The following is a 12,342-nucleotide window of genomic DNA, read 5'->3' on the forward strand; positions in this document are numbered from 1 at the left end:
AGGCGCTACACTCTGAAAGCGCGCGACCGCTACGGTCACAGGTTCGAATCCTGCCTCGGGCATGGATGTGTGTGATGTCCTTAGGTTAGTTAGGTTTAAGTAGTTCTAAGTTCTAGGGGACTGATGACCTCAGCAGTTAAGTCCCATAGTCCTCAGAGCCATTTGAACCATTTGAACTATTATAAACACGAACAGCGATGAACTACTACGCTTCTCTAGAATATAGGCGATAGGACTTCTGTGTCTGTGGACATTTTGTGTTCTCCCTGATAAAAAATTATCAATTCGATCGGAAATGTGATTAGATAGAACATACGAGTACATTTTCCTAATCAGATCAAAGTAGTTTTGCACCGACAGCTTTACGAATATTTATAATTACTGAACTCATGTGGTTACCTGTATACTTGGCCTCAAGATGTTATGAGTAAAGCTCGAAAGTCGAGTTTCACAAAATCGATGCTTTCAGAATTCATAGTGTTTTTAACGTAGGATGTAGTTTTGTTCCATTTAAATCATAATGTTTGAGCTCACACTATGTTACACAGTAATACTACAAACAGACATCGAACAACGTCAAATATATCCCACGTATCTCGCAGCACGCACAGTTAATACATCGCAGTTTAGGTTTCATAGGGTTTCCATCACTTCGGCGAAGCCCTGGAACGATCTTTGATAAGACAATGACCTGTTCCTTTATTTGTCCTTTTCCAATTCATCCGTAAACCATCCGACTGCGTTCAATACTATAAATCTAAGCACACAGTAGAATCAAGTAATCATCCCGAGGAGAGAACTCGCGAATTTCGGGTAACACTGACTCTAATCTTGATAATGGCCTCAATACAGCTAACAGACAGCCTACGAGTACTGATAAAATCTTCTCTGGTGATCATCCGAGTGTTGGCGTTTAAATGATTTTCGAACCCATTACCTTCACCTTGAAATGATGGGTACCAAAGTCATTAAAACGTAGCGACAAGGTGATGCCAACATACATCTGATCATCCGAAAAGATTTTATCATTCGAATACGCCGAGAAAGCTTGCAATCACATGTAAGCCTACTATGAAATGAAATGTCGTATGGCAAGGGCCTCCCGTCGGGTTGACCGGTCGCCTGGTGCAAGTCTTTTGAGTTGACGCCACTTCGGCGACTTGCGTGTCGATGGGGATCATATGATGATGAAGAAAACACAACACCCAGTCCCTGAGCCGAGAAAATCTCCGATCCAGCCGGAAATCGATGCCGGGCACCTTTGCACAACATTCGGCGGCTCTGACCACTCAGCTAACGAAGCGGACGAGCCTACAATTATCTTCTGATACGTCATATCCAACTTAAACCACACACTGATGATTAGATGTAGTAGAACCACAAAATTACGAGGATGTTTATTGCTACGTTGAACCTGCTGTTCCAAATATTCCCAAACATTTTCATTGGAATAGATTGCCGCTGTGGCCGAGCGGTTCTAGGCACTTCAGTCCGGAACCGCGCTGCTGCTACAGTCGCAGGTTCGAATCCTGCCTCGGGCATGGGAGTGTGTGATATCCTTAGGGTAGTTAGGTTTAAGTAGTTCTAAGTCTAGGGGACTGATGACCTCAGATGTTAAGTCCCATAGTGCTTAGAGCCATTTGAACCATTTTTTCAGTGGAATAGGGTGGCCCAGTGTTACTCAAACCAGGAACGTGCGCGAATAGTTCTGTGAAGACAGCTGTTATCGCCTTGGAAGACTATATCTCCACAACATATTCATCACGAAGTCGTAGTAAGAAAGGGGATTACTTGGTCATAGATAATGTTCAAGTAAGCATCCTGTTCATGTTCACAGTAATCTGAACGAGAGGATCCAAATTATGGTACCAAAAATACCCTAAAACTCTCGCAAAACTAACAGCAGTCGGAAATATACGCTCCAGATATTGCGGATTTAAAGCCTCACTGGCCCCCCGATGCACTCAACGCCTTGTGGCATTTGAAAAGAGACGAAATCATGACTCTTCGGGCCACACGACTTATCTCCACTCACCTGCAGTCCCGTTTCCATGTTGCCTGGCCCAATGAAGAAGTACGACACTATGCACGGCTTTAAGCAATGGCATGCTTGAGTGGTAAACGACTTCAAATATTCATAACATGCAGTTCTCTTCCAAATTTTCTCTGAAAAAGTGACTGAGATGGACTTCCACTCACCGACAGCAGCCGTAACTGCTGCCGGATTTGAAACCGATTGTCACTAACAAGGTAAATCACTCGTCTTCGGTCCGTGCCAGTTAGGAAATTTTTACAACCTCTGTTATTATGCCCTGTTACATGATTGCAAATGGTATAGTGTTCCTTTCAGACCGTTAGACCGTCCGTGTTGATAGAACAGCAAATAGCACAACTTCATTCCCGGTGTGGTTATGTGCACTTCCAATCCCCGTTGCCCCTTTTTGCTATTATGTCCAGCATCTACGTCGATCACCCTCACTGCGATGATTGCATGCAGTCGTCTGGCACATACACGCAAAGCACAGCACTCCGTCTTGAGGCCACAAGTGACCCATCGGGACCATCCGACCGCCGAGTCATCCTCAGTTGAAGATGCGGATTGGAGGGGTGTGTGGTCAGCATACCGCACTCCTGGTCGTTATGATGGGTTTCTTTGGCCGGAGCCGCTACTTTTCGGTGGAGAAGCTTCTCAATTGGCATCACGAGGCTGAGTGCACCCCGGAAAATGGCAACAGCGCATGGCGGCTTGGATGGTCACCCATCCAAGTGCCGGCCACGCCCGACAGCGTTCAACTTCCGTGATCTCACGGGAACTGGTGTATCCACTGCGACAAGGCCGTTGCCGCACATACACACAACATCGCTGGAATTATTTACGTAAGTGGTGTAGAGTCACATGACTGCCTGGTACCAATTCTGCAGTATCTACAGCACTCCAAAGTTACCACTGCATTCTTTTAAGTAGCTGATTAATCTTTTGTCTGGTGAGTTTATACAGGGTGTCTCAGCTGCCCCTGCCGTCGTCGTTTTATGCAAGCAGCAATGTTATAGCTTGCCTTCAAAAACCACGCGTGAGATTTTCATATTTGGTCTCTCTCTCTCTCTATCTCTCTCTCTCTCTCTCCCTCTGTCTCTCTCTCTATTCGCAAACTATTAGCCCTACAGAAAAAATGAACAGATTTTGTAGGAAATATGATGTACTTAAATTTCGTACGGGGATACATTTTCGCTAGACGCTGTAGTTTTCGAGTTATTCAAGAAAAACATACAAGTGACCTACAAACGCAGCCCCACTCCCACCCTCAGTCCCCATCGGTCAGGAGTTCTGGTATGTTGTTCATGGCGCTCCCTCCTACCACTGTACAAAAATTTACGACAGCACGACTTATTTCTCATGTTCGACCTTGTTTGGTCTTCATTGACTGACCTTATTACACCACCAGCTTAGTCGAGCACTTACAGATTGTAAAACTGACGTTTGTGTAAATTTTACCTGACAAATTTATGAATTTTAACAGCTTAAAACAAACAATTACGTCGTTGTATCCGTCAGGCCCTCTGTCTACGAAACTACTGTCCTTGTAAGTGTTAAGTTTGGATCGAATTGTCAACGTAATTAGCTTTAGCAAAACGTTTGAAAAAGTCGTTTCTCTTCCATTACCCTCGCTGACAAGGTAATATTAATAACGTTAATGAAATAGCCGAATATGCTGACGGCATAGCAGCCCAGTCCATAGAGACCAAAAACAGTCTGATATCGGGAATTGTTCGTGTAATCGGAAATTTTTGTACAGTGGTAGGAAGGAGCGACAAGATCAACATACTGGAAATCCTGGCTGGTGAGAGAACTCGAAAACCTTTGTCTCCAGCGGAAATGTATCCCAGTACAAAACTTAGCTACATTAAAATTCCTAGAAAAACGTCATGTTAATTTTTTTCTGTAGGACTAACAGTTTGTGCGTAGCGATCGAGAGAATATGAAAATCTCGCGCGTGGTTTTTGAATGCCAGATATAGAATTGCGGTTGCATAAAACGTCATCGGTAGGGGCAGCTGAATCATCCTGTACATCAATCATCAACATCTACATAGCTGTGCTAATACACAGAAAGAAAATTTGCAGTGCATGGTGGAGAGTACTTTTTACCGTTATATGTCTCACCGCCCCTTTCCCCTTCCACTTGAGCGTCGTATACGGGGATGTCTCACATTGTTTCATAGTATGTCTCTATATTGTTTCTCTAAACTTGCCCAGCTGCTGCGATTGTGATCTGCTACTTTATTCTGAAATATGTGCTATGTCGGTTACATGTTGCAAGTTAAATCTATCTGTCGAGCCGAGACTCGAACCCTGATACCTCTCTTTCGTAAACAATAGGCTGTTAGTCGTGCTACCCAAGCACATTCAAAATCGATCAACATTCTGTTAACATCTGCATCTATAATCTGCGATATACAATTTTATTCTGCTGTACATAACTGTTTCTGCTCTTTGCATTTACGGCTGGAGAGTGTGAAGAATGATACTTAACATTTATCTATACGAGTACTAGCTGTTTTCAGTTTAATTTTACCTTCACGGTCTCCATAGAATCCGTACATAGAGGTATTTTTGTATTCCTTCGAGTTTCTTCTTTATGTGACCCGCTGACGTTTCTAAATACTCAGTCAATATCCTATAATAGGTCGTACAGGGGTGTTGTACGTAGTCTCATTTACAGCTGTATTAAACGTTGAAAGATGTGTTTCACACCTAGGTATTTAATCAATCTGACTAAGTCCAGAGACATTTAATAATAATCCTTTACTCACTTTGCTCCTACTCACACGCATTACCTGCCAAGGCATTAATCCACGTTTAAAGTAAGCCAATACTCATTACTCATATAAGTTGTCTAGGTCGTTCCCAGTTTCACTACCGTGACTCAGTTGGTAAACTTTCCTCTGCACATCACTATGGCCAACAAAGAATGTAAGTTATCTGTTCACACAGCCCACATTAAGCCGTACGTCCAACCGTAGACGGATACCTGACTATCTTCATACTTCAGAGGACGACCATTACAACTACCCTTAACAAAGAAGAGTAAATTGTAAGAGACGGAACAAGAGCTTGGCTACAACAAGGATATTCAAGTGGATACATGCTGTAGTAGTTGCACAAAGGTGAGGATACTTGCATCAGACGGAAGAGCGTAGAGAGCTGCATGAAATCAGTATTCAGATTTAAGATCACAACAATAACTTTGCTTGAAATAATCTTTAGGTAGACGAATGCTACACGTTTTTACAATTAGCTCCTTTACATCTACATCTGCATCTACATACATACGGTACTCCACAAGCCGCAGTATGTTGCATGGCGGAGGGAGCCACAGCTAGTCATTTCCACTTGCAAATAGAGCGAGAGAAAAACGATTGACGCTCTATGCCTCTGTACGACCCCTAATTTATCTTATCTTGGCTTCGTAGTCCTTACGCGAAATGTACGTTGGCGGCAACAGAATCACTCCGCACTCAGCTTCAAATGCCAGTTCTGTAAACTTTCTCGATAGTGTTTCGCGCAAAAAGCATGTCGTCTTCCCTCCAGGGATTCCGACTGGAGTTCACGAAGCATATCCATAATGAAATTTTCACTCTGCAGCGGAGTGTGCGCTGATATGAAATTTCCTGGCAGATTAAAACTGTGTGCCGGACCGAGACTCGAACTCGGGACCTTTGCCTTTCGCGGGCAAATGCTCTACCAACTGAGCTACCCAAGTACGACTCATGCCCCGTCCTCACAGCTTTACTTCTGCCAGTAGTAGAGCACTTGCCCGCGAAAGGCAAAGGTCCCGAGTTCGAGTCTCGGTCCGGCACACAGTTTTAATCTGCCAGGAAGTTTCATATCCGTAATGCTCGCATACTGATTGCACCTACCGGTAACAAATCTAGTATCACGCCTTCAAACTGCTTCGACATCTGCCTTTTAGTTCGACCGGGTGGGGATTCCAAACACTAGAGCAGTACTCATGAATGTGTCGCACTAGTGTTCTAAATGCTGTGTCCTTTATAGATGAGCTACACTTCCCTAAAATTTCCACAATAAACCGAAGTCGACCATTTGTCTTCTCTACTACTGTCCTTCCGTATTCTTTTCATTTCATATCCCTTTGCGACGTCACGTCCATATATTTAATCAACGTGATTGGGTCAAGCACCACACTGCTAATGCTGTTTTCGCACATTAAGGGATTGTTTTTCCTACTCATCGGCATTAACTTACATCTTTCTAAATTTAGAGCAAGCTGCCGTTCATCACGTCAACTATAAATTTTTTCTAAGTCATCTTGCGTTTTCCTACAGTCGTTGAGTGGTGACACCCTCCCGTACATCACAATGTCGTCAGCAAACAGCCCTAGACGCTCACCATTTCCGTCAGATCGGTTGCGAAGACAGAGAATAGGAGCGGTTCTATCACTTTTCGCTGTTGCACTCCTCACCATGCCCTTGTCTCTGATGAACACTGGCTGATGACAATGTAGGGCTTCCTATTACTTATGAAGTCGTCAAGCCATTCACATAACTGGGAACATATTCCGTACGCTCGGACATTCCTTAACAGTCTACACTGGGGCACCATGTAAAACGTATTCTGGAAATCTAGGTATATGGAATCTACCTGTTTGAACACCTCCATGCATTATTAGGCATTGACCTATTGGAGGTGGTATGTGCCTTCCCCCGATCTTTGAACTTACTCTTCTGTTAACTGAGGTAACTACCGTTTGACGTGGTCCCCGAACCACTGTGCAACTAGGTGTTTTCATATTGTCAGAGATGAAAGAAGAGAGAAGTAACAGATAAAAACCGTAGTACTAATTGACATGGGAGTCGAAACCTCTGGATCCGTAGTATGACACTTAACCACTCCTTACTGTCATTCTATAACGTCTCAGGCGCCATTCACAAATGAACTACAAGCGAATGGTACAACTTAAAATATAACCATGCAGCATTCCCCCAACGTGTCAAACGCTAACAGTGCACGCAATGATTCACCACTCGTGGTCTAGTTGAGCCGGCACTGTAGCTCGACGTGTTCGGCCACCCTACGTAATTAAAATACTGAGTAAAGTTTTCACGGAAGAAATATGAGAGTAGTCATACGAAAAAAATGGCTCTGAGCACTATTGGACTTAACATCTGTGGTCATCAGTCCTCTAGAACTTAGAACTACTTAAACCTAACTAACCTAAGGACATCACACACACCCATACCCGAGGCAGGATTCGAACCTGCGACCGTAGCAGTCGCGCGGTTCCGGACTGAGCGTCTAGAACCGCTAGACCACCGCGGCCGGCGAGAAGTCATACGATATCGCCACAGAACTGCAGATGAAAACCGTCGAAGAAACAGACAGATGAAGTGGTTAGCAACACTTCCTCTAGATCGTGCGGTCCCAAGTTCCATTGTCGACGTGGTAGATTTTCTTCCGTCGGGAACCGGATGTTTGTGTCGTCCTGATCATTTCAAGTCATCTTCATTGACGTGCAAGTTGCCGAAGTGACGTCATATAGAAAGACTTGCAACAGATTGCGAAACGTCGCTGTGGGCGAGCGGTTCTAGGCGTTTCAGTCCGGAACCGCGCTGCTGCTACGGTTGCACGTTCGAATCCTGCCTCGGGCATGGATATGTGTGATGTCCTTCGGTTAGTTTGGTTTAATTAGTTCTACGTCCAGGAGACTGATGACCTCAGATGTTAAGTCCCATAGTAGTTAGAGCCATTTGAACTTTTTTTTTAACGGCCACGAACTAGGTCTCCCGGCCAATAAAGCCATTCCATCTTTTTATTTTAGAGCATTGGGTTCCGCAGAGAGTCTAAACTGTAATTTCGAAACCAGATAATGCTTTCATGTGCGTCTTCAAATGGCGACCCGCTTCAAATGACAGAATTTGTAAAACAGGAGTACGTATTCGTCGCTGGGGCATGGTTGTACCATAAAATGAATGCTCCACACACTGTTCATCTCTAAATTCAGCGCCGTTACTGCTTGCAGAGCCAAAACGGAAGGCGCACAGATTAGTCTTCAGTATGGCATATGATCGTCGATGACAATTATACACAGTGCATGAGGGTGTTGCTTTTTATTGAGGCAGTGCATTTATAATCTCCCCCACAGTATTTCCTTTCCAGATAGTAAGAATATGTGCATCAGATCTGGTACAAATTGATCCAGGAGTTTGGATGACTCTTTTTATCTGCGGCTTCACCCGCTTACCCTCATGTCACATATACACTGATGAGCCAAAGAAACTGGTATACCTCCCTAATATTGTGTAGGGCCCCAGCGAGGGTGGAGAAGTGACGCAACACAACGTGGCATGGACTCAGCTCATGTCTCAAGTAGTACTGGAGGGAATTGTCACCATGAATCCTGCAGGGCTGTCCATAAATCCGTAAGAGGACGAAGGGGTGGAGATCTCTTCCGAACAGCACGTTGCAATGCATCCCAGATATACCCAATAATGTTCATGTCTGGGGAGTTAGGTGGCCAGTAGAAGTGTTCCTGGAGCCACGCTGCAGCAGTTCTATACGTGCAGAGTGTGGCATTGTCCTGCTGGAATTGTCCAAGTCCGTCAGAATACACAATGGACATGAATGCATACAGGTGATCAGACAGGATGCTTACATACTTTTCACCTGTCAGAGCCGTTTCTAGACGTATCAGGGGTCCCCTATCACTCCAACAGCACACGCCGCACACCATTATAGAGCCTCCACTAGCTTGAACAATCTCCTGTTGACATGCAGGTCCATGGATTCATGAGGTTGTCTCCATATCCGTACACGTCCATCCGCTCCATACAATTTCAAACGAGACTCGTCCGAGCAGGCAATATGTTTCCTGTCATCAACGGTCCAATGTCGGTGTTGACGGGCCCAGGCGAGGCGTAAAGCTTCCTGTCGGGAGCCATCAAGAGTACACGAGTGAGCCTTCGGCTACGAAAACCCATATCGCTGATGTTTCGTTGAATGGTTCACACGCTGACACTTGTTGATTGTCCAGCATTGACTTTTATTTTATTTACGCGTCAATTTCCGTAGCACCAAATTGAGGAGCAAATATCCACGGTCATGGAACGTGTCAGTACATGATAATACAACATAAAAGTAATAATAGATAAAAATAAAATGTTTATGAATCCGAAATAAATCAACCCATAAGTTTAAATAACGCAATCAACAATACAATAAGAATCAATTTAATTTTTCAAGGAACTCCTCGACAAAATAGAAGGAGTGACCTATGAGGAAACTCTTCAGATTCAATTTGAAAGCGCGTGGATTACTGCTAAGGTTTTTGAATTCGAGCGGTAGCTTATTGGAAAAGGATGCACCAGTATACTACACATCTTTCTGCAAAAAGCTGCTTATTCTTGGGAGTAAGGTAATATTGTTAACAAGAAATGACAGTAAGGAATGTCAATGGCCAATCTCAAAGTACCCAGACTCGTGAAGAGGTTCGTGAACTTACATCACATATTGCCCGAATCGCCCGTTTCTGAGCCAAAAATATCCTTTTAGATTGGGAAGAGTTGCCCCAAAATATAATACCATACGACATAAGCGAATGAAAATAAGCAAAATACACTAATATCTGAATAGTAAAAAAGTCAGCATTACGTCTTTGAACAAGATCCTGAACGTGGGCTTTCCACAACAGTTTACTATCTATCTAAACACCTAGAAATTTGAAGTGTTCAGTTTCACTAATCATATGCCCATTCTGTGAAATTAAAATGGCGGGTTTTGTAGAATTGTGTGTTAGAAACTGTAAAATCTGAGTCTTACTTAATTTAATTTTAGTTTATTTTCTACAAGCCATGAAGCTACGTCATGAACTGCACTATTTGAAACTGAGCCAATGCTGCACACAACATCCTTTACTACCAAGTTAGTGTCATCATGCAAACAGAAAATTTTAGTTACCTGTAATACTAGAGAGCTTATCATTTACATAAACAAGGAACAGGAGTGGCCCCAACACTGATCCCTGGGACACCCCCCCCCCCCCCCCCCACTTGACTGTACCCCACTCAGACCCCAAATCTGCAGCAATTTGTAGAAGGGTTGCACTTCTCTCACAATGAACGATTCTCTGCAGTTGTCGTTGGTTCCATTCTTGCAGGATCTTTTTCTTGCCGCAGCGATGTCGGAGATTCGATGTTTTACCGGATTTCTGACATTCACGGCACACTAGTGAAATGGTCGCACGGGAAAATCCCCACTTCCCTCCGAGATGCTGTATCCCATCGCTCGTGCGCCGACTATAACACCAAGTTCAAACTCACTTCAGTATTGATACCCTGCCATTGTAGCAGCAGTAACCGATCTAACAACTGCGCCAAATGGTTCAAATGGCTCTGAGCACTATGGGACTTAACTTCTGAGGTCATCAGTCCCCTAGAACTTAGAACTACTTAAACCTAACTAACCTAAGGACATCACACACATCCATGCCCGAGGCAGGATTCGAACCTGCGACCGTAGCGGTCGCGCGGTTCCAGACTGTAGCACCTAGAACCGCTTGGCCATCCCGGCCGGCTAACTGCAACAGGCACTCATTGTCTTAAATAGACCTTGCCGACAACAGCGCTGTATTTTGCCTGCTTACATATCTCTGTATTTGAATACGTACACCTATACCAGCTTCTTTGGCGATTCAGTGTATTTCACATATGTTTAATATATTTCACACATATTTGTGGACATAATTCACCTGCATCTCTAGCGAATTTCGTCCTGCTGTTTCGTTTTCACGGATATACTGTCTTAGAAATGTGTTACGAATAGAATTAGTAGTAAGGAAGTAATAAATTTGATCGTCATGTCTCACGTGGCAGTTTTACTGTACAAATAACAAAAATAAGGCAAGTGATAAACTTCTTGTGGGGATTGTTAGCGAGAAAAATTATCGCAAATGTTTTGAATTATGTGTAAAGTTTGTTGCAAGTCTCTAAGTGCTCTCATTCTCAAATACAGAATAAATACAGACTGGCTATTTCCACGACATGTGCTACACTTATATTTCGTCCCCATCCGTTTGATAGGTAAGTAGTTATTACCGCAACAGCGAATCTTTACGAACAGTAAATGACATGCGTGCCAAGTTTGGTTGAAATCGGTCGAATGGCTTAGGAGGAGATGTGGAACATATATACATACATACATTTTGAAATACGTATGCATTTTGCAACGGCGAGAAATTTAATTACACGAATTCTCTACATTGCATTTTGAGTTAGGTAATTACGGATGTGCGATGTCATTTTAAGGAGCTACAAGTGTAACCATACTAATGGTTTTACACATAAAGGAGCTATAAGATTGCTGTTAGAATTTGAATGTTGCGTCGTATTTTCATTAGTGGAGTATAGTGAAATAATGAAATACGATTCTTCATCTTCCTTCAGATTACTGTGGTACGTTTGTATCTGTGTCTTGTGCATGTTCATTAACACAGTCACATGTCACAATTGATGACGCAGTACGGGCAGACAGAGAATCTAGTCCCAGGTACTGTCCCACGGTGCAGTGATGGGCTGTTCACCATTTCAATCAAATACTGGTACTCGCAATATCTTTCCACGACCAGATTTCGAACAACGTGCCTCCACGTGCAGCACCATAACAATGACGTAAGTTGGGAACCCCAGCTGCGGAAGCTGATCAATAAATGCGTACTCTAATGTAATCGTGTTTACATAAACCCAACGTAGTGTTATATAATTTGTGCACAAAATTACGGCTACATGGAAGATACGTGAAACAACCGTAAGAGGGAGTGAATCGTAATGTGACTGTGCTCACATAAACGTAAATAATACGTGCACGTAAACATAACTGAATGAAAACAAACGAAACAGTAGGGGAATAATTTTAAACGTTGCCACATTTGTGGAACCATACGTAATATGAAATAGAGAAAGCAAACGTTGGTCGTCTCAAAATATTCAGTAGGTCATTCTTACTTCCTTTTAAGTTTAGTAGAATTTAAGAAATCGCTCTATAAATAAGTCTGAATTTACGATGTGCATAAACATTAAAGTGTAATGACTGGAGAGTTAGTTTTAATTCGGGAGGCGGAAATTGTGGACTGGCCTTCCAGCTAATCCATCCTTTCCAGGAAGGTTACTCTTCAGCAGCGGCCATACACACTGTTGTTCCCTCGGCTTCACGTCGCATCCCCACTCTGCGAAGACGAGAGCGGTGTCACCCCGGAAGACATCTGCGCGGAGACAGGAAGAAAGAGTGCGAGATTTATGGGGGCAAGATGCCACAGGACAACAGCCTTATCCA

Source organism: Schistocerca cancellata, chromosome 4, assembly GCF_023864275.1.
Source record: "Schistocerca cancellata isolate TAMUIC-IGC-003103 chromosome 4, iqSchCanc2.1, whole genome shotgun sequence".
Classification (NCBI taxonomy): domain Eukaryota; kingdom Metazoa; phylum Arthropoda; class Insecta; order Orthoptera; family Acrididae; genus Schistocerca; species Schistocerca cancellata.